The following is a 23,766-nucleotide window of genomic DNA, read 5'->3' on the forward strand; positions in this document are numbered from 1 at the left end:
GGGGAAAGCATCTCCATGCTACTCTTTGTAAAGGGGCTCTAAAGAAACCTGTTGGTGCTCCTCCATCCACCTGCAAGGACTGAATTTGCAGTATTTCCTCACAGCCTGGAGAGCTTTTGGATTGCGTTCTGGAGCTGCGTGTGTATATCCTCCCCAAGGCACTGCACTGGTACGATCTGGCAGCATCAATAATGATGCTTTATAGAGTGCTGTTTATCCATAGCTCGCAAAGGAGGCTAAGGCATTACTATCGATAGTTAGGGAAATAGAGGACAGTTGACTTGCTCAAGATTGTGCCACACATCCATGGCAGGACTGGGAATAGAACCCAAGTCTCTGTTCTCCCAGTTCAGTGCCCTCTCCAGAGGCCCATGCTGCTTTCTGAAGATGGGCTGATTTTATTTCATTCTACTTTGGCTTATTCGTGACTTTTTAATGTAAACTTTATAAATATGTAATAGTTGCATTGAAAAAAAATCCTGTTCACTGATTCTGACTCTGTAGAGTCCATTCCAAGTGTCTTGGTTTTGCAGTACAGTGCAATAAAATGTAAATTGATGCATGTGCTCAAGTCCAAGTATGTGAGTAGTCCCATTAAAGTCAGTGGGACTGTGCAGTCTTTGTAAGCACAGGGGTTTAGTAATTAGTATGCACTGTCTTGATTTCATATTTGAATAAAGTGGACTCATAAAATTGCCTCTCCCTTTATTGCTTGATAACCCCCCTTTCTGCTCCCAATCCTCTGGAATATTTTTGTCATGTTTATTTCTGCCATGTCTGTTTTGTGTGCCTGAGTAATAGAAGAAGATTGATTGTGTTACAGAACACAATCATAGCTTCTAAGTGATTTTTCCACTCTCGAATAGTAGGCTGCCGCTTTTGGGCATGCACCATTCTGTCCTTTCACAGAGCTCATGCCTGATATGTTCAATTGACCTTTGTACAGCTAGTTATTTTAATGGTTGATCAGTTCATGGGTTGCTCGATGGCTGAAAAGCCTCAGCATGAAATACAAAGTGAAGAACAGCTAAGCATGACAGAAGAATGGCCACAGACCAGTCCTCTCTTGCGGTTCTATGTTGCAATGCTTCTTTACAATACTGTTGATGTATTCTGATCATGATAGCATCTCAAAGAGAGAGGGAGAGACATGTGAGGCTTAGGGGTTAAAAATGTGGCTTGTTACGTCTTACCGTTGATAGAGCAGACTCCTGATAGGATGTTAATTTGCATTAATCATATTTAAGTTTCCATAACTAACTTTTAATTAAAGCATGGTTGATACCAGCTTAATGAATGTACGTATGCTAGGCCATCTGCATGAATAAAAATTCTTTTTAATTCCCTTACTATTCCCTTTATGGCCCCTGAGTTGCTTTTGGTGGCCATTTAAACAGCATATGGTAGCAGCTGTTCATCTTTTTAATATAACTTTTTTGCATCTGTGTTCAAGAAACAAGAATTGTATAAATAAACAACTATCTTGTATCTTTATGTCTAGGTGTGTGTATGAGAAAATGTTGCCTAATTTAGGACCTCATCCAATGCCAGCTGAGGTTAATGGAGAGCCTTTTTTTTTTTACTTCAGTAGGCTTTGGATCAGCTGTTGGGCTCCAGTTCAGCAAAACATTTATTTATGTGCTTAAGTCTCACTGAAACCACTGGAACTTAAGCATGTGCTTTAACTGTTTTGCTGAGTAGAGGTGGATTGTTCTTTCTTAATGTACTCTGATCCTAAATCTCCTCTTAGTTACAGTAACCTTTCACTAGAGTAACTCTAATGACTTCAGTAGAGTTAATCTTGATATACACCTTGGTTAGTGAGAGCAGAATGAAGACCTCAGAGAGTGATTTTTGGATTGTTGTTTATTTAATTGGCATCTTTCACCAAAACAATAGTTTCTGATACAATATCTCTGTTGTTTTGGATTTGCCTCGGACAGCATATTTGAATGTCTTCAGTGTTGTGCATCGAACAGCCCAGACGTTTATTGTGGGTTGCCATCTGGTATGTGGGAGTTTTATGCGACTGCTAATTTAGTTAACAACCAATTTAGAAAGACTGTGTTTTAGCCTGTTGAGAAATGCTAAAAAGTTGCAAGTGAAAGTGGGATGTTTTGGGGTTTAATTATTTTATTGATTTGCTTTTTAATTTGAAATCTGTATCGCCTCTGAGAGTTTTTCTCTAATGTAGCATCACATCTTCCAGGTAAGTTCATTTTTTAAAAGGCTCATTCAACTGGCCCCAAACAGTTTTTTTTGTTGGAATTTACAGACTTCAGTAAAAAAAAAAATCTGTCCTATTTGTTGTGATATCCACATAATATTACAGCTAATTAGCCACACTATATTTTTTAACAAACTGTTATGTGAGGGCCTGATTCAAGAGCTGCAGAGTGAAATGGTGCTCTTTCTAGTGTAGAGTGGTAGCTGCTATTTATTTTTTTTGAATCTAGCATGACTCATTACTGTGAATTTGTGAGAATACAATAATGTGTTCTAGGACCAGTACAATCCACTGGGAAATATTTCTTAACCTGTCACTTTTCCTTTTAACATTTCCCTTTTAAGTTTTCTATCAAAAATGCATTTTTCTTATTTGAATAGTCCTAAATTAACCGTTTTCTCTAATTTCTGAATTTTTCCTCTTCTAATTAATTTTGAAGCTGATTTGTATAGAGAAGGAGAGCAATCAGTGTTTCTATTTAAAAAAACCAAAAAATTAGTGAGTGTTTTTCAGGCCCATATTTCAGGTTTTGTAAACAAACAAGGGTTTTGCAAATCCCAATATGAATAGAAATGTAGTTGTGAAACTGAGGAGGGCTGGGGTGGAGAGAATAAAATTAAACCACATTTCTTTATAACTTTTCCCAGGCAATGTTGCGAATCCAAATACAACAACATTGCACTAGGGCAGGAGAATCTGAAATTGAAACTTTCTATAAATCTAAAGTGTCTCTAGCTAGTTCAGTTTCAGTGTCCAAGTTAAGTGTGGTGCCAATTGTAAACAAACAACATAAATAGTGAACGATAAATTTTTGGAAAATTATTAAAATTTTAATAACGTAAGGTGGGATTTTCAAAAATACTTTGCATCAGCCTTGCTCGGCTCCCTTTAAAGTTATTGGGAGTTTTACCCAATAGGGGTGTTAAGTCAGTGCAAAGAGCTCCTGAAAATTCTACTTATAAAGTATCAGTAACATGGGCAATGAGGTTAATACGTGTAACTATCTGAATAGCGCCTCTTCAGTGAGTTGCACTGAGGGAACTGGGAAACAGTGTGAAAATACACCAGGTCTTATCATAGATGATCCTGGCTTCTGGTGCGTCACCTAAGATCTACAGGTGTCAAGAGTCAAATCTCCTTTCCATTCTGTGGGGTACAAAGGGCTACAGGGTTAAATGGTTTGGAGCCCTTGTGATCACCCTCTGCACAATGACAGATTTTGCCCAGAGAGGAACATGGAAGGATTTTCCTTGTCAGAGGATAAATAGTGGAGGATGTGCCACAGAGAAAAAGGTAACTGAGCTTGAAAATGTGTGTGCAAGCTCCATCAATGAAAAGTAGGAAGAATCCAATAATCTTAGAACTCAAACAACCCCTGGAGAGTACTTGGGAATACCTGAGGAAATCCATGCGCTCTGACCCACTCCCCGGCAGGAGTGCTGGGTGGAGCAGGTCAAGCCCCCTGACCCAGCTTACCGGCTGGAGTGCCTGGTGGGCGGAGTGGGTCGGGGCACAGGGACACCCATTTTTCTGGGGTCCCCCAGTTGGCTGGGTTGCCTGAGCATGGGCCCCGTTGGCCCAGTGGCTAATGCGCTACTGAATCCTGGTATCTGTAGATCTTCATAAAGGAGAGCAGGGAGGGATGCTGTGTAACAGTAAGAGCTGGCATTGCTGGTATATGGTGCCTTTTCATCTAAGGATCCTGAGGGATTTGATGAATGTTGACTAACCACTGCACAATACTCTTTATGTTCAGAACAGGATGCATGAGTATTACTTCCTCTGCCATTAAGTTGCAGTTGCCACCTGAGAGTGTGCAGGAACAAAACAGTTGAGGACAGGAATTGACAAAGAATATTTTAGCCAACAAGACTGTGGGTAGAATGTAATTGTCTGAGTTGGAATATGAGCAGCAGGCCAGGGTTACCCGGGCTCTTATAGAAGAGCAGTAGGATCTTTTAATGACCATGTGTCATTAGGACTTCAGTTTTTGTATCTCTTCCCAACTCAGTTGCAGCTCAGGGGTTCCAAATGAACTGCTTCTGGACTTTATTCCAGCTTTGATGCAGCAGCCAAAATGTTTTGCTCAGATGTGTCTGACAAGACTATAAGATCAGGAATCCTCAACCTGGTGAACAGTGAAATGCCCACCAATGAGAAAAATGTAAGGAGTTGGGTATCCTGGATAGTTTTGGAAGAGTTACACAGATTCCATTTGGTCTTGCATGGTGTTTAGACAGCTGTGCTCAGCGAGGGCCATGAAACTAACAGGAGACTTTATAACTGTTATGCGCACAGGGAAGGAACAGCACTTAGGCAGCTTGGAGAGAGACCTTGAATAAGATAAGCAATGGTGATTCACCACTAACTCTTCCCCCACCAGAGTGACTTAGCAGCTTAGCTCCCTAGCTGAGACCATGTACATCAGATTCCTGCTTGGAGTGAACTTTTATAGCCAGTTTATAAGCCTAGGTGACCAGGGGAAAAGGGCAGAGAATTGGCTAATGTCCTAAATGGTGTGCTGTAGCAATCGGAGTGGTAGCCGTGTTTGTCTGTATCAGCAGAAAGAACAAGGAGTACTTGTGGCACTTTAGAGACTAACAGATTTATTTGAGCATAAGCTTTCCTGGGCTAAAGCCCACTTCAGCATTCTCGTACCGTCTGGAGAGGTTATAAAAGACAATAGTGAGTTAATGGTTTAAAGTTTTTAATTTGTCATGGTGAGTGCAACTAATTTGATGGATAGAAAAGCTGACTATAATTTGTTTGGATTGCTGGTGCTTACATAACTAATCCTTAGCTACTAGTTCAAGCAAATTATCTGATTTAACCCATACAACCGTGTCCTCAAAAGGCATTCTCTTCTAATTGTGTAGTGCCCTGCTTAGAAAGTGGGCATGTGTAACAGCACAAGCATATGAAGGACCTTGACATACCCGAGCACTTCACTGTCGAGAGCCACTAGATAGGCGTTGTTATCCCAGGATGTATAGGAAGAGTCAGGTCCTTGCAAGATGTTGGAAGTATCATAAGGATTTAATTCTATTTAAGTGCTTTAAAAGGATATGGGAGGATTGCAGGTTTTATAGTACAGCTGTGGGTCACTACTCTTCAGCTTACACAATGTGTCCTGAATTGGTTAGTCATCAGGAATCTGGTTTAGGTTAGTCTCTAAGGTGCCACAAGTACTCCTTTTCTTTTTGTGAATACAGACTAACACGGCTGCTATTCTGAAACCTGTTTAGGGCTCAGTGAGTCACTCTTCTGTCTGCTCATTTTGAATTGAAGTCTATGAATTATGACTTCTTGGGAAAGCTGGCAGGGCTGTTGCCATCTCCGAAGAGGTAAAGAATACCATTGTGCCCTTGTATGTGAGTTTACGCTCCGGGTCCACTCCTGGTTCCAACAAAGTCACGAGGAGTTGGGAATTAATAGATTACAATTTTTCTTTTTTGCCTTCTGTCACAAAAAGGCACAAAATGGGGTGTGAATTTCTGTTGTGATTTTTTTTTTAAAGCTCAATAGTTTTAGGTAATCTAAGAGGTCTTCTTTTAGGGAAAAGGAACAATATAGAATGATTTTTCTCTATGTGGGTGGTTTACTTACTTCAGTGGTGTTGTTCTTCACCCTGCCACTTTTCTTTAAAGGAAATAGAACATGGTTTTTTGTTTATCATGTCAGATGAAATTGAAATCCAAATATTTACATCTTCTTGCAGTATCTCAGGTTCAAAACCAATTGTAGGCGTTTCCAAGCTGTTAAATTTTCCCTTTTACTGAGTCGGTTTTTCCCCCTGCATGATGGAAATATGGATCCTAATTTCTTTTCAATATTTCCTGGCCAGACTCTGCAGCTGGAAACACTTCCCTCTCAACCTGGCATCAGGCTCGTAGTGTTCTAGTCTGAACATACCCAAACTTTGTTGCTGGCCCCCTCTCTAGTAGCAAATAAAGTGAATTAAAGTGTGAGAAACAAGGGCAGAGATAGTTTAATGTCTAAATAACTGTGTATACCTCTGAAAACATGAATTTAAAATGCTGTGGGAAAAACAGAGGGCTTATCTCTCTCTAGATAACCCTTACCTCTTCTATAACGCCCTTTGTCTGACTATCTCAAAGCTCTTTGCAAAGGAGGTTGAAATATCATCTCCATTTTACAGATCTTTACACTGAAGCACCGAAGTGTAAAGTCATTTGTCCAAGTCACACAGTGAGGCAGCCAAAGAGCCAGGGAAAGAACCCAGGTCTCCTATCTCCTAAGCCAGTGCCCTATCTTTTGGTCCACACTAACTCTCATGAATATTCCCATGTAACCAAGCTGAGACTATTTTTCTGTTGAGCCGTTCTGACAGATCACTCATTTGGGCCCCTATCCTGTGCATTGTGTAGTCCCACCTAAATAAATGATATGAACAGAAGCACAGTAGGCACCATGGTGTGTGGGTTTTTGAGGGGTTTTGTGTGTGTTAGATGCCACATTTACAAAGGTTTGAAAACGGTATTTGAATTTACTGCTGTTTTTCCCCTACTTAGACTATGAAATACTGCAGCTAATTTAACTATTGAAGAAGTTAAACACTTGTTTTGTTTTTAATTGTGTCCACTGTAAAGTAACACTTTGAGGAATGGTTCCCAAATATACATTTAGCATGGCTACAATGTGTCCTATCTGTTTTGTGAACCCAGAATGACTCTTAAAGCTCACCATCTCTTCTGTAAACTCCCCTAAATGGGCTTTTCAAGGACAGAATTTATTTAACACACAATAATTGCCAGGTAGAAATGCATATTAGGGCAAGCCTAATTGAAGCATTAACCTTTTGGCAGCAGCTCCTATGTAGCAAGCCTCTGTTCTAGCCTCATGTGTATTTTATCAGTTTGTTTGTTTGTTTAGCGTAACAGGATGAGTTTTTGACTCTCTGCATACTTTGCTAGCTCTATTTGACAGGCTACTTGACCAGAGATTCATATAATGATATTATTTGAACCAGAGCACTGGAAATACATCATCACTGCTTGGAGGGGAAAAAGCCACATTGAATTAGGGGCTGATCTTTAACAGTGCTGATTATTTTTGCAAATCTGTGAGGAAAACTGCTTAAAATGTTTTACTCTCGTACATTGCTTCCCATTCTGAGTTAATCGCCATACACAGTGGACTTTACCACAGAGATGCACCAGTTCTGTTACATGCTTCTCCTTTCCCTTGACCCTATGGAAGGCTCTTCTGTAGGCCTGTCAAAGGGCTTGAGCTCTATAGATGGTGAGGGCATTTGTCTCTTCCCCCACCCCCATGGAGATTCTCTTGCATAAGATAACGTTGACATCATCAGCATCCTCTTATGCTGCATGATGTGATATGCCCTGGAGGGGAATTTCCAGCAGCTGCCAGTGGGGAGTCCATGGGAAGTACTGTGGAACTAGGGTGACCAGATGTCCTGATTTTATAGGGACAGTCCTGATATTTGGGGTTTTGTCTTATATAGGCGCCTATTACCCTCCACCCCCATCCTGATTTTTCACACTTGCTGTCTGGTCACCCTATGTGGAACTGAATAGAAGCACTGGATAGAAGCACTGCAACTAGCCTGTGTCCAGCATGTGTGTCAGGATGCCTGTAAGTTTATGGAGGGGGACCCCTGTCTGTCCTCAGTGAACAGTAAGAATTTCCTGTGGAATCAGCTTCCTTCTGCTGGTTTCTCTGCATTAGGGGATGATACTGTCAATTGTTAAAAGAAAAGGAGTACTTGTGGCACCTTAGAGACTAGCAAATTTATTTGAGCATACTTACCTCACTGGCAGTAATGGAATTCCCTCCCCTCCCCCCAAGCCTTGGTGAGGCCAAGTCCCTCCCTCTGTTACAACCATACAACCCTGTTGATTTTGGTAGGGCTGCAGAAATGTAACTGAGAGCAGAATGTGCCCCATATAAGCACTGGACTTGTTCTGTGTTGCAGGCTCTTCTTCAGAGAAAAGCTGTGGAGAGTTTCAAATTTGGTTTTTGATTTTCAAAATGGGGCCACCTTTCCTAACACACACCCTGCGGGAATAGTATGAAAATGACCTGTGTCAGTGTTTTTTATAGTACGAAACATGGCTGTAATAAAATGAGCACAGTTTTACTAGTACCTACTCACAATGTCTGCAATCTGCGTGTCTTTGAGCCATACCTGATAGCTTTAGTGACAAAACCCTGTTTTGATTCCCTGCTAGCAGTGCGGAGCTTAAAGAGCAGGCAGGAATATCTTTTATCTTGCGCATCATCAATAACGTTTTCATCTAAGTTGCGTTAGCAGTTTTTTTACTGCTGATGATCTGAGGCAGACCTTGACTTTTAGACCTCAAGTTGAGTTTGCAGCACCAGCAGTTAGAATATGCATCTTCTGTTTTAAACTGAAGTCACCAAGAGGATAAACTTGGAATCCCTGGTGTCCGTTTTACAGCTGCTTCTCAGAGGAGAACTGCATTTTAGTATTCCCACTAAGTACTTGAAAGAGATCTTGCAGTAAACTTGTAATTGTTAAACTTTTGTGCATAATTTGGTTATATTATTATGAAACGCTCCATGAAACCTAATATAAATGAGTTAAACTCTTAAAAACTTTATTTGTAGATGGGCATGAACTAGGTCCATTCATTTTTTTTCCCCCTCAGTGTACTCTAGTCAGGTTGTTATTTAACACCCTTTACTGTAGTATCTGTAAGGCAGATGTTAACATTGCACTTACTTATTTTTCATAGACTACTGAAGATCAGAGTTGTACAGTAGATTATGTAACTGAATACCAGCGTGAAGTTAAACCACTAACTTGGGGAGGGGGGGGAATGGGTGAGATGCCTTTTCTCCAGAATCAGTTGCTGAATTGGCAATACATTCCTTCTGCCAACATATGTTAATCTGACTAGCTATAGCTGGAGTAAATATTTAAAGCTCTTCTAGCAAAGATTTCAGCAGCAAAACATTTAGCTTTTTTATATGATTAAAACTCTGATGTAAATCCTACCAAAGCTGTTTGCATTCAGGGATAAATCCAATTTAAAGCCAGCTTCCTAAGTCTGTTCATACTTAAGTCACTTGGGGTCTCTACCACTGAAGGCCAGCGGGACTGGCTCCTAAATTGTGGCCATATGCTACTACTATATCTAGGAGAGGGGAGAAATGTAGCTGAGCTCACTACTAATCCTGCATGAAAAGCATAAGCTCAACATCTCTGAGTTTATGGGGGTCTAAGGAAAGATAGGAGCAACGAGGGAAGGGAAATCCAAAGCACTGTACAGTACACTGGAAAGCCGACTTAACTTAATCATAACAAAGTTACTGTAGCTCAGGGCAGTAGCATTTGTTTTATTTTTAGGTTTTAATTTTTGATTTCTCTGTGCTCCCGTCCCCCAGCTGTAAAATGGGGGTAATGCTTCCTTTGTCTTGTTTGTTTAGATTGTGAGCTCTTTTGGGTATGGACTGTCTCTCGTTATGTATTTGTACAGTGCCTAGCACAAAGGGACTTACCTTTCAGTTGGGGCCTCTAGATGCTATTGTAATACAAATGACAGCACTGGGGCCCAATGTTCTTAAGCTACTACAAGCTATTGCATCTTGAAGAAAACCTTTCTATAAAATATTTCTTAATCTGTAAAATAATGAAAGCTAGCAAATTATGCCAAACCTAAAAGATGTGTTTCCATTTGACTCATCGGTTGTCCAAAAGATGACACCATTTGCCTCATTAAAAATGAGACATCGTTGCTGAACTGGCATATTTGTTCATTCTGTTAGGTGTTGAGCACTCATTTTCAGTTAAGAAAATAAGTAAATTATTATTTCAGCTAAAGTCGGGATGAAATTTGTAAATTTTCAGTCTTAAATATTTAGGATTAAGAATTGCAGCAGGGATGGATTCATGTGTGATGCTCTACCTTGATCTAAACAGTGTGCAAGAATCCACTTAAAAAATAATATATACTGTATTTTTAAAACCCTTTTAAAATGCAGACTAGCCAGATGGTCAAAAGAACCAATCAATGAGGCAATATGTAAATATTTTCAATCATTACCAGAGCACTTCTGTGTTGACACTGAAATGTTAAGGCTATTCCATGGAGCTCATGGGTGATCAGTAGATGAGCTCTGATAAAACAGAGAATAAAGGTGAAAGCCTGAATATTATTATGGATTGTGGGTTTCATCTATACAGAGAGACTACAGTTCATTTGTAGAACATGATGGAAAAGCTCTCTGTATTCTCTCTTTAAGCATATTATTTAAACCCAGACAGTCTTTATTTCCTCTCTGTCAGGTCCTGATCAGATGTTGTTGTGGGTTTTTCTTTTTTCTTTTTTTGAGACTTCTCATTTCAACTGAAATGTTGTGCAGTAGTTACCACTTCTGCTTTAATTGCCACGTGTATTTGGAAAGGGGCAGAGACTGGAGCTGTTGAGGAGTTCTTTGCGTTAAACATACCCAGCTAGAGAGAGTGATCAGAAAGTAGTTAAAAATCAGCAGATTAAAATAAATTTTAAAAGTAAAAAAGCCTTCCTAAAAGGAAGCTGCATGTATCAGCCAGAGCAAACCTTTTAGAAATGTGTACTAAGGGCAGTAACATTTTCATATATAAAACATGAGGTTCCCTCAGTGAGAACAAATCCGGAGCCCTTATCCAGCAGAAAGCAGCTTCTTCAATTGCTTGGCCCTTCAGAATCTCAGTGTCTGTGACCCCCATTGAGGATGCTTCCACTTGGGAGGATTTTTTCCACCCTTTTGTGGTAACTGTCTAATGTTAATTTAGGAGCTATGGCAGATCCTCCCCAGAGTCTGAGACTGTAACTGGCTGCCTCACTAGGCCTGTGTGGAACAGTTACTATTGTTCTAGTAGGGGCATGGCAACAGAGGGGCCCAAAGGCCATCGTCCATTTTGGAAGGTGGGGTTCTGAACAGACTGGCTGCAGCTTACAGCAGACTCTCATAATATTAAATACAAGTTCTCCCTGCTGTAATGAGAACACAAGGACCAGGGGAGTTAAGTCAGGATGTATGTGGGGCCTCCTCCTTTGAGGTGCTGAGTATTGCTGAAGTCAATGGGATATAGATATGGCATCTTTAGTCTGTCTCCGTGCAGTCTAGCACAAGTTTGGCTCTCTGCCATTAATTTTATGAGAGGCCTGGAACAGTGCTTTGAGTACAGGTCTGGAAGACAGGAACTGCTGAGTTCTGATCCTTGCTCTGATGCAGACTCCATCACTGACCTTGGGCCCATCGCTAACTTTTTGGCCTCCATTTTCCCATAAGTAAAATGGGATAACCACTTGCCTACCTTGCTAGGGTACTGGGCTGGTTACTGTTTGCAAGGAGCTTTGAGAATGAAAATGCCATGTGAATGATGAATGTCATTGTAGGCACTGCATAGTCCAAAGAGCTGTCCCTGGATGACATCTCTGCCCTGGTGCTCGGCCAAGGAGAGAGCTCTCCTCACCCTCACACAGCTGCTTCCTTTCCCAAACAAAGTGATGGGGAAACTCCATGCGAGGATGGTAGGCTGAGGATCCCTGCCTGGGTGGGGGTGGGGTGAGTCTGAATAATCTTACTCCACCAAGAAGAGAGAGACCTTCATCCTCCTAACTGTGTAAACAAATTTACCACATGAGCCTTGGGGGGCCCACTTGTATTACCTCTCTGAGGGCCACATACAGGGTGTTACTCCATCCCCAGGTGTGGAGTAACACTCTTGGGCTCAATAGCTGTAGTTGGGTGCAGAGGTCCAGCATATGGGGTTGCTTTGCAGTGAAGTGAGGTGTGCGGCTCAGTGAACTCCTCTTCCCTTCCCCGAGCTGCTTTGTCATTCTCTACCCCATCCCCCTTTCCCTTTATGCCTTGTGCAGCATCACATCCTTTCCATTGGATGGATCAGCCTGCAGCCCAACCAGTACCTTCAGCCTCTCAGACCTAGCATTTTCCTGAAGCCTGTATATATTTTCTCTTGGCTCAGGTCCTTTGTGGGTGAAACCAGAAGCATCTCTCTGTTACTTAAAATGTGTAACTGCAGCACAGTAAAGGATCCAGATGCAAGTGAGGGGAGGGAAGAGCTGGGAACATCCCTTTCTGTGCACCTTCTATTATTTCTGCATTTATTGCCACATTTAGCTTTCTTGTTATTAACTGCACGTGTTCCCCGGCATGTTCTGCTGTCTGTTTTATCTGAATACAAGGTGCTTTTTGGTTTTGGATTTATTTATTCCTTTTCTTTAAACAAAAAGCCAAAGTGCTGGCAGCAGCTTAACTAGTTATAGCCGGATATGGCCTGTTAGGACCGATTAAAGGTCTGATAAGACAGGGAAAAACCCTTTGATTTCAGGGTAGGCAACTACTGTGAATGCCCAGCCAGAGAATGTTGCTTGCAAATTGTGCATGTACAGTATTGGGCAGCAGCTGACCTCTATGAGGATGTAACATATTATTATAGATTGTACAAAATCATTAGACTGGGCTATAACAACTGCGCTGTTTGGAACTATTTCATTTACCCTTGGAAAATTGCACTGTGCCCACTCTTATGGGGATGCAGAAACAGAACAAGGATCTTTTTTCCTCTCTTCCCCACTCCTTTCTCAGTAGCAGTGTGGCAGTGTTCTTCTGTTGACCCTCCCTGTTATCACATGCTAGAGTCCTGCGTAAAGCTACTGACTGATTGTGGCAGGTGTGGTTTGTTAACTCTGGTTAAAAGAAGGTGAAAGTACCCTTCTAGGCACAGGGAACTAGGGCACAGAGGCTTCTGCAGGGAAACCGTAGGAATGGCCAAGCATAGGGACAAGGCTGAGGCTTATGGTGTATTGTTATATTTGTTTAAACTAATGATAAAGCCAAATGTCAGGTGGGGACCAAACTTGGGATGCAGTGTTGTGTTGTACATAAGGCACTAGAATGGAAATTGGGAGTCTTTGGTTGTGCCAGTCATCTGTTGCCTGACCATGGTGAGTCACTTCCCCTCTTTGTGCTTCTGTTTCCCCTCCCACCCTTTGTCTTCTCTATTTAAATTGTAAGCTCCTTGGGGCAGGGACTATGTCTCTTGTTGTATGTCTGTACTACATTTGGCCCTGATTTTGGCTTGGGACTGTAAGCGCTACCATAATCCAAATAAATATTTGGTCCATGGTATACCCCAGTGGCTGTCAACCAGGGGTATGTAGAGGTCTTCCGGAGGTACATCAGCTCATCTAGATATTTGCCTAGTTTTTCAACAGGCTACATAAAATGCACTAGTAAAGTCAGTACAAACTAAAATTTCATACAGACTGACTTGTTTATACTGCTCTATATACTATACACTGAAATGTAAGTGCAATATTTATATTCCAATCGATTTATTGTATAATTATATGGTAAAAATGAGAAAGTCAGCAATTTTCCAGTAGCAGTGTGCTGTGACACTTTTTTGTATTTTTATGTCTGATTTTGTAAGGAAGTAGTATTAAAGTGAGGTGAAACTTGGGGGTACGCAAGACAAATCAGGCTCCTGAAAGGGGTACAGTAGTCTGGAAAGGTTCAGAGCCACTAGTATACCCTGTTGTATTTGTTCTGTTCACAGTGGGAACTCCACCCATTCCCCAATAAAAAGGTACTTGTGTGTGACACTTACGATATCTCTTAGGGGGAACAACTGAGAAGTGCAGCACAACACATCAGTTAAGTAGACAGGCCTTCAGAAGCCAGCCAAAAGAATGTTATAATTAGTCTCTTTCCATGGAAAGATAAATGCCAGTTCTATTAGTGTAGTGCAGCGTTTTCAACGTTTGTGCTAAAAATGAGCAACTCACCACCTGCTGGGTGGCACCTCATCCTAACTGCAAAATGTATTTACATCTGAATCTATCTACTAATAGCTACGGCTGCTTTGATCATGTTCTGCATGGTATCATGATGCTTTTGAACCTAATTTTGTGTGTGTGTGTGTGCACGTGTGTGTGCGTGCGAGGGAGAATCTTAAGAGGTGCTGAGCAATCCCAACTCCCATGGAAGTCTGAGAGAGTTGGGATTGCTCAGTACCTCTCTGGATCAGACTCCTAATTGGTGGTCAGTAAATATGCTATCATGTATTAGCATTTATGTGTTTTTTCTGGTGTGAGCCACCTTGACCCAAATGTCTCCCTGGTGCAACTCCACTAAAGCCTTCATGGTTGCAGCAAGAATGAATTTAGATCCATGTGTTTAAGAAGACACTATCATGGTATGTCTTTATAATGAAGATGCAGTGGATAAAAGTTGATGCTTTCTTTTTTATTTAAAATAACAATCATTTTCTTATTGAACTTGGGTTTTTTAAATTAAATACATTTATCTCTTAAAAAATAAACATGTTTAAAATTAAATTTGAAATTATCACAAGCTATGTAAAGGTCTAAACTTAATATAATCTACTAATTGTTTAAATTTTTCAAAAAATTGCAGCACCCTTCTGCAAAATGTAATGAATTAAAGGGTGCTCCTTTTTTAAATTATATATAGATTAAAGGGGTGTGGGAATCTTTAACTTTTGAGGACAATTCAAGCTATGTCACAATGTCCTGTACTGTATTAAGTAAAAAGAAAAGGAGTACTTGTGGCACCTTAGAGACTAACCAATTTATTTGAGCATAAGCTTTCATGAGCTACAGCTCACTTCATCGGATTCATTCACGAAAAGCTTACGAAAGCTTATGCTCAGATAAATTTGTTAGTCTCTAAGGTGCCACAAGTACTCCTTTTCTTTTTGCGAATACAGACTAACACGGCTCTACTCTGAAACTGTATGAAGTAAGTATCTCTGTTGTTTTTAGTCTTTACAATGGAAGGAATGCTGGTATTTAAATTTTTCCAATGTAAGTACTTTTCTTTTGTACAGAAAAGCTTTTGCCTTAATTTCTTTTGGTTTCATTTTAGTTAGCAGGTGCAGAGAGAATATTTTCTTCATGCAGACTAGTTAATTCAAACTTGAGAAGCTGATAGGGAGTTGAAAAAGCAGGAATGCTCATTTTCCTTATCCAATCTATGAATAAAAAAACAGGTGGGAGAGAATGAGGTCTACTAATTCTAAAAATGTGAAGGACATGGCAACAGGTTTTCAATGGTATTTAGGCAGAGAGGCACCTAATAGGATTTTCAAAAAGTGATTGATTCCCATGGGAGTTAGCCACGTAATCTATTTAGACACTTTTTGAAAATTCCACTAGGAGCCTAGCTGCACCTTCAGGCACTTAAACACTTTTGAAAATCTGGCTCATGGTGACCAGAAACAAGTTAGTTAGTTCACTAACTGCAAATGATATTTCCTTTATTTAATAAATCGGTTAGTTTAAAATGCAAGGCATAATTTGATAAATGTTTTTTATGTAACTAGCATATTTAAGGTAGTTTTATTTAACTCATAAAAACTAGTTTAAAACGCTGCTTTTGTGCATTTTTAATTGAATTCAAATTTTCATCCTAATGCAAGTGAGAAAGAAATCATGAGTAAAAAAAATTACCATCTAGTCATGTAAATAGAAAATGGTGAATGACACATTTTTTAACATGATAAAAAATGTAAAAATTAAGAATCTGAACAAATGTATGTTAAGCTACATAATTCCTTAAATAAAATGTGTGTAGATACAGTGTAAACTTGATTAGCAAAAATGTTGATTAGTACCAACATTTAGTGTAAAGGCTATATTTGCATTGCAAATCAACTTATTTGAATGGTCATGACAGCCAAGCAGGACAAACTTTTCTTTTGGACCATATACAAACGCAAAACAAAATTAAAATGATTTAAATCAAGGTTTCCTGCTTGCTTATTTAAATCACTTTTAATTTAAATCAAGCCTCCTAGATGAGGGTAGGAGGTAATTCCTGTTGACTTTTGTCTGGTATCAGATTCTTGCAAGCCTGAAGCTGAAATCTATCAATAGATGTTTCTTTGTTGGCACCAGGGTTAGCGTTTGGGACTGCCTGACTGTTGTTCCTGTTGTCTGATCACTATGCCATGTCGCCAGAGTTGCAGTTCAATTTCTAAGTCAAATTGCATCCATTAATAATAGTCACAATACCAAAGGTTTGTATATAGGTTAAATAACTTTCTGTCGAACTGTTGTAGCGTTTTTATCTGTGCTGGGAAAGCAGAAGTGGTGTTTGGGCTCCATGCGATTGGCTGAGCTGTGAATCGGCAGATGAAGTTAATAAGCATTTGAGGACTAAATATATTTTAAGCTGTCTGGCTGTTTGCTGTCTGTGACGACTCTGAAACTAATGGACCTGAAACATTGCTCATGCTTGCTCTTTCTCCAGTGTGACTGTGACCCGTGCAAGCTTTGTATGAAGGTACAAGAGTAAACTGCAATTAAAATCTATTTTGGTAAGGTATAAATCAATCCTATTAACCATGGCAGGGTCAGCTAAATAGTGCACAGTGTAGTGATTCCACGCCTGGCTCGGTATGTCCTGCCTTCTGGCTCATAATCCATGTTCCAGTCCCAGAGTTGCTGTGCATGTGTGTAGTCTGTTCTGGTAGGCGTGTGTTCCAAGGTAGCTCCTGCCAGGATAGGTTTTACTTTATGCTTGATCTACAGGAGGTTTCTTTGTGGGGGAGGGTGAAGGGGGGAAAGGAGGGGTTGAGGCTGCCCATGTATCTCTGCTGTGAGTGTGTGTGCTGGGGAAACGCTTGTGCTGCCATGAAGTGTTTTTCTCCTGCTATGTAACGCAGGGGCGTAGAGTCCAGGATAGGGGCCAGGATCACCTGCGCTGGCACAAGTTACAGCTCCCAGTGCCAGAAAGGATAGTTGGACACCTCCCAAGCTCAAAGGGATGATGTTTCCACTGCCCCCCGGAGGTTCTGCTGAGATAAGGCAGCTTTAACAGGAGGCCAGTTAATGGGGGCTGCCGTGTGGATGCATTGAATTGGTGCATCACCACTCCCTTGGCATGCCTGGCTATGCCACCTCATCACCACACCCACCTCTGAGATGGTGTTGGCTGGCTGTTGGCCTTGTGGCAAAGGCAGATGCATGCAGGTGGCAAAGGCAGATGCATGCAGGTGGCAAAGGCAGATGCATGCAGATGCCTGGTGTCATTGCTGTCTTCCCTCCCCTCTCTGGACTGCCCACTGCTGGGAGCCTTTGTCAGGGTCTGTGCTGGCTGCCTCTGGGAGAAAGGGATTAAGGAAGGAGTCAGGAGCAGAGGTGTGGATGAGGCCAAAGTTTTGTAGGGCTTTGAAGAGACATAGAGGAGCTTTACTCTAATGTGGGAAAGGGGCAAGAAGCAAGTGGAGTGAGGGTTGGTGGGACTGGGGAGGGTTGTGTGTGTGTGTGACCTGATGTACTGATCAGGCACTTTAAAAGAATGCATTAAAAATGATCTACAGTAGTTAAAAGCAATGCGAGAGTCCACCCAAAGGAATCTCTTTAAAAAGGTAATAGGCCACTTGCCATTATTAAACTCCATGAGCTACTTAGGATATAATTGTTCTATTATGTTCCTTGTAGATCTCTCAGCTCTCCGGGCAAAGGCAGCCTGCGGGGCCAGGATACCAGTAACCACAGGCGGGGGCAGGGAGGTGGAAGGGGTGGTGTCTCAGATATAAATTCCCCATCTCTGCCCCAGTACAGGAGGGGAGCCGACATCTACCTGGCTTGAGGCACTGAAAACTCTCACTTCCCCTGGTAGCCCAGCCCTCTCCCCTTTCACTGTGCTGCTCCTCTTGCAATACTAGGGGGAAAGAACCATCTCTCTGCAGTAGTACTGGGAGGTGCTATTTTTCCTTACTCCTCCCCTGCCTATGGAAGCGAATAGCTTCTATAAAGACAATTCCAGCTCTCTTCCCACTCCTAAAGCAACGGGTCCTGCCTCATCTCAGGGGAGCTGTTTAGTAGACTGCTGCTATGTGAATTTTTTCTTCAGCAACATCCACGCTAAATATCTTACATCATTCAGCACCCTGCGTGAACTAGTAACCTTGCATGGGGGATTATGATTATGTTATGCAAAGAGAGCATGTGGTAGTGGTCAGTGCAATAATTTTTTTTCTTACTTTAAATTTCCATGAGTTAGAGATTACGATGACTCATGGCTTCGAATGAGCTGAAATCCCTAAGGTGCTTGTTACCGCCTACTATCATGTATTGAATTTCTAACATACTGGAGGGATGTCTGCAGAGAACTATGATGTACAATTATAAAAGGTTATAGCTTCATGTTGTTTGTACAGGAGCTATTAGCATGCCATAACTTCACTCTTGCTGTTAATTTCCCAGCGGCATGGTCGTTAAGTACATGTTTTTTATTTTCTCTAGGATGTTGACATATGTGGACCAACAGTGACATCCTACGTCAGCAATGCTGCGTTGACTCCCTGCTGCATTCAGAAGTATCCAGAGAGATTTCATACATAAGGTATGTTCTGACAGTTCCATTGAATTTCAGTTCTCTTTCTATTAAAAAAAAAATTATTCATACACTACTGTGGGGAATGGCAACCATCTCTGGGGAACAAGTGGTTAGCCTCAGCTCAGGTTCCTCAGTGGAAGGGCTATACAATGGAAGTTCAAAGAGTGGCTGCTTGGGTAGCCTTTGGGAAGGTCAGACTCCATGCTTAGGGTCACAGGAGTAGGTTGTCCTGTGCTGAGTTAACTTGTGTGTATTTTCTGGTTATAATTGTCCTCCTTTTGAAGAAAACTTTTGCTGAGTGTACCTGTGCTTTTGTTTCTGTTCAGTCAACACCCAGAGCTCTCTTAGGTTTGTAAAGTGGGTTCACTAAAGGGATGCTACCAAATAGGTTTCAGAGTAACAGCCGTGTTAGTCTGTATTCGCAAAAAGAAAAGGAGTACTTGTGGCACCTTAGGGACTACCAAATAGGTTACTCCCCAAATTTAGACCTAATATATTTAAAAAACAAAGAAACAAACAAACAAAAAACCCCAAAACCCCTCATACAAATGTATTCATTTTTCTTCTTCTTTTAAAAAATCAGTGAATATAAGTATTTTGTTTTTAATTTACACCAGGCAGTGTTTGGAACCTGAATACTGTAATATTGTGTTAGTGCAAGTAATCCAGAAAGCAAGTAGAAATTGACAGGCTTATGTTCATTTTCCAAGCGGACAGAAATTGCAATTCCTCCCCACCCCCACCCCAAAACAAACAGCACAAATGGTGAGAAGTTGGAATTCTTTTTCTGTTAGGATAATTAAAGGTAACAAGCGACGTTTTTTTCTTTTGTAATGACATAGTACATTGCAATTACATTGTGATTTAACCTTGTGGTGTATTCCTTTAATGTTTGTTTTAAATATTTGGTGATTTTCATTAAATGTCCTTCATGTTAGTTTTACTGTCCTGACTCATATTTCTGAAACTGCCTATGGAACTAGCAAATGTACAGGTGTTCTGCAGCTAATTTACTTGAAAGTAGGTGTGGCCTCAGCATACCCTTTTGACTATTCATGACTGTTCTGCTTGAATCTGTTGTATTTTCCCACTTCCCTTACCCCATTTCCCCAAGCCCCATTAAAATTTGTACCAACAATGGTTTAACTTTTATCTCTAGTCAATGTTTCCCTTTGGAATGATGTCTAGGGTGCTGCAATCTTGCATTCTGCTGTTATATACTAAAATTCGGGGCTGCTGACCTTCAATTCAAGAGCAACTGGAAGCAGGCACAGGGTGGACAAGTATAGCTGTGAGAGCACCAAGGCTGAGAAGTACAAGTTGCTTTCAGTGATTCTGGATTCACACCCTCAAGGCACTGTAGTTATTCTGAATGTTCACAGTTGTGAGTGAAAGCGTAATCTGGCCTTGAACTAGCACTTGGGTGCCTCAAGCAGAAGTCGCTGAAGACAAAGGGCCACGTGGTACCCTTAGTATTGTACTGGCATAAAACCCATGGGAGAGGGACAGAGAGCCCAGGAAATTGAGCAGCATTCACCTTGGAGCATCTCCTCCTGATACTCCCCAGAAAGTCTGTGGGGCCCAGATACTGGTATGGTAACTGTTCCTAACCTTGCAGACGGCTTGAGCCTCTTTGGGACATAGCTTCTCTCCTGGGGGAGCCATGCTGCCATTGGAGTATCCCTCCCTACTGCAGCCGTGCAGTAGGAACCATGGATGGGTCTCTCTGGGTGTAAATACTACTGTTAGCAGCTTAACAGCAAGGTTAATGCTCTTAGCAGCACAAATTTTCACTCCTATCCACAGGGCCCTGAGAAGAGCCTCCCCTGAGCCTCCTCTGTGTGGTGGAGGCATTGAAGGGCCTCCACTTGCTTGGAGGAACGGCAGGAGCAGGCTCTGCTCTCACTTCCCATGGGTTTAAGGTGCTTTATGTCCTAGTTTCTGCTCCTTTGCTCACCTCTGAGCTGTGTAATGGAGGAGAATGTGCTCTGTAAACTAGTGACAAGCAAAGGAAGGCAAATGCAGTGTCATCCTATTTTCAGGGTTAGCTTTGCCCTGTGGGCTTAGCCCCATGCCTTTCACTCACCTGAAGAGATTAATGTATCAAGAGGCTTGAGTGTTTCTCTGTAAAACAGACACAAAATTGGTCGTCAGTTACTTAGAGAGCAAGGAAATGCTACCTTTACACGCAGCAAAATGAAGCTGCACAGTGTGGGTCGCTAGGAAGCTGCAAGGAGTGAGGAATATCTATGGCTCGGCAGGGTAAGTACGTAAGGGAATAAAATTGGCTTTAAAATGATGGTGAATGCAGCACTCATGAAAACAAAGGTCTAAATGGCATTGGCCAGAAGTAGGAGCAGTTGGATGCAGGCGCTGGGTAATTTTCCTACTGTGCTCTACCACTGTCCCTGTGCCAGATTCTGTTATTCAGTCCCTGAGGGACTTGTGACCAGACTGCCAAACAGAGCAAATAATGTGAGGGGGTGGGGGGAAGAGGGAGCTCCCTTAAGGCTGCTCCTCTGAGGTGCTGAGGATCTTCCACCCCCCACTGCCCTGAGCACCTTACAGGGTCGGCACCTGAGAGAAACCATATCCCACATCCATGGGGGCATTATAATTAAAATATAAGAACTGGGCTTGATTCACAAGAACAGAGCTGGCCCTGTGGGTGTGCAGGCTGAGTGTCCATGTGTGGTGCCTCCACCCTGTGGGTGTGCAGGCTGAGTGTCCATGTGTGGTGCCTCCACCCTGTGGGTGTGCAGGCTGGGAGGCAGCACCCGTGCTAGGAGACAGAGGTTGCTGGTACGGAGTGCCTGTTGCACTAGCAGCCTAACCGGTCCCCCCTGCTCCCTTGCTCCTACCTGTTCTGAGGGACAGAATTTCCTCATTGCCCTTCCACCCTTCCCTGAGCCTCAGAGGGGAGGAAACGAGAATGTTCCCCTCCCTCATACTCATGTCAGTTAGTCTCTGCCTATACCTCTGTTGGGTGGGAGGGCAGTTGGGAGCTGGTGTACAGGAAGGGAGTGTGGAGGGGTGACAGACCAGGAGTCGGGGGTTATGTGGGGAGGGGCAGCAGGAGTGAGGTATGAGGGAGGGCAGGAATGGCTAATTGGAGGCAGGGCTCTCGTACTCTGGAGAAGCTGTGCCCCCTCTGGGCAATTCACATGTCTTAAAACAACAATGCATAGAACCACCCCGCAAAGGGAAGTATAAATTACACCTGAATTGGCTCTTCCCCTTATATCCTGGTTGTGCCCCCTTTTCCAGCCTGCACCACCACTTCTTTGGGCTGCACTGTTGCCCTAAGCCCCCAGTAAGGCAGGTGGACACAGCTGAGTTGGGTTGCCTGAACCAACCCTGCAGCAAGCTTTCCCCTGTAGAGCCCTGGGCCTCTATGTGGGAGTAAACCAGGGCTGAATCTAACCCTTGGCATATGTTGTACTAAGCAAGAGTCTTACAGTTATGTGGTCTGAGGAAAGTGGTCTGAGCATCACCCATAGCATGAGATGTAGGCCCCTTTAGAAGATGACTCTAAAGGCAGATGAATGGATCAATACAACACAATCTGTTTTTATGTAGAATCTTTGATATGAAGTATCGCAAGCCATTTTACGAGGAGAGTTAGATCAAGGTGATAACACTTCAGAGAGCTGGGTGACAGCCACTCTCCAAAAGACAGAGAACTGGACTCTGTGTGGAGATGCAGCTGAGCAAGATAGGAGAGAACTGCAATTTTAAAAGCGTTTAAAGTGGTGCGTGTTAGCACGGCAGCTGTTGAGTTACAGTGACGGGAGAGGAGAAAGGAGTCGGTAATAGGAGAGACATGAGTGTGGATAACTTGTGGTAAGGGAAGTGGATTATGAGCAAATTGAATTGGGTATGGTATTAGCTCTCAGCAGAGGTGGGCAATCGGGTACAGGGTGCCTCTCTTTAAAAGACTATGACTTCAGCCTGCACTGATGTTTTTGAATCTCTAGTGGAAATAAGAGTGTGTTTAACTTTTCCCCCCCATTTCATTGTCGCAGTAAAAGCACTAGGCGTGATGAGCTGTTTGGACACCCAGTGTAACGGGGAGGAAAGAGCTGACGACACTGGTGTGGTTCTAACCGCAACATCAACTGACAGTAGTTTCCTGTTACTGGTGTAACTCCCTATAGATGTGAACTTTCTTCATCTGTGTGCTTGTCTCTCTCTCATTTGTTAATTTTTGGCTAAGGTTCTGTTAATTTTGTTTAGGGATGGTTGTATTCTTCATTTTTTAAATTATTTTATTTTATTTTATTTTAATTTTTTTGCACCTTTGTCTACTTGTGTTTTGAGGGTGAGGTAATTATAGAACTCATTACTATCAAACATTTAAGAACATGAAAACAGACATCTGCACCTCTCTTTTACAGATAACAATAACAAAGCCAACAAACAACCCCTCCCAAAAAGCATGCCAGGCCCCAGTTTTGCAATCAGATCTGCACACACAAAGCCGTACTGGTTTCAGTGGGACTCAGTGGTCATAAAGATATACCTGTGGGGATCTGATTACAGGATTGGGGCCTCTGATTTCACCCTTTCCACAGATTCATTTCATCCCCTCCTTAATGTGTAAAATATCGCAGTTGCAAAAACTAGAGCATGCTCTCTTTTGCCATTCCCATTCCAGCTGGAAAACTTGGCCTGATCCTTCCCTTGTGGTTTGTGATATTGTAAATAAAGGCTTGGGGAGGTCGCACGTTTTCCAGCTACAGTTATTTTGATTCCAAGGCTGCGGGGCGGAAATTAAATTGAACTCTTCTGGGTTGTTGTGGGAAAAGTATAATTATTATGGGAAAACAATGGAAAAAAGACCGTCCCAAATAAGACCATTCCTTTCTGACAAGAGCTTCGTCTAGGGACATGAGGCCAGAAATATTCTAAGGTAGGCTGAAGAAAAGTGACCTGATTTTCCAAAGGTTATGAACATCTGCAGCTCCTGCTGACCTCACTGGCATTTATGGATGCTTCTGAAAAGTAAGCTATTTATCCTTGAGAGCATAAGGACATAATTCTGCAAATATTTGTGTATGTGAGTAACTCTAACCATGCCCATAGTGGCACTAACACATGAGTAAATTTACTCAAAAGCATTAATGTGTGTCAGTCAGACCTTTGAATATGGA

The 23,766-nt window shown here is 42.0% G+C and overlaps 1 protein-coding gene across 5 annotated transcripts in view; it reads left to right on the forward strand.

Annotated features, from left to right (window-relative positions):
• Positions 1–23,766, forward strand: part of PITPNM2 (phosphatidylinositol transfer protein membrane associated 2) — a 232,456-nt gene that overhangs the window by 2,822 nt on the left and 205,868 nt on the right. For all 5 annotated transcript variants that reach the window (XM_073313000.1, XM_073313003.1, XM_073313006.1 and 2 more), the window contains exon 2: positions 18,520–18,619. The gene's annotated coding sequence lies outside the window, so the exon portion shown is untranslated. The remainder of the gene's footprint in view (positions 1–18,519; positions 18,620–23,766) is intronic.

The sequence above is a fragment of the Lepidochelys kempii genome, chromosome 15 (genome assembly GCF_965140265.1).
Source record: "Lepidochelys kempii isolate rLepKem1 chromosome 15, rLepKem1.hap2, whole genome shotgun sequence".
Taxonomy (NCBI): domain Eukaryota; kingdom Metazoa; phylum Chordata; order Testudines; family Cheloniidae; genus Lepidochelys; species Lepidochelys kempii.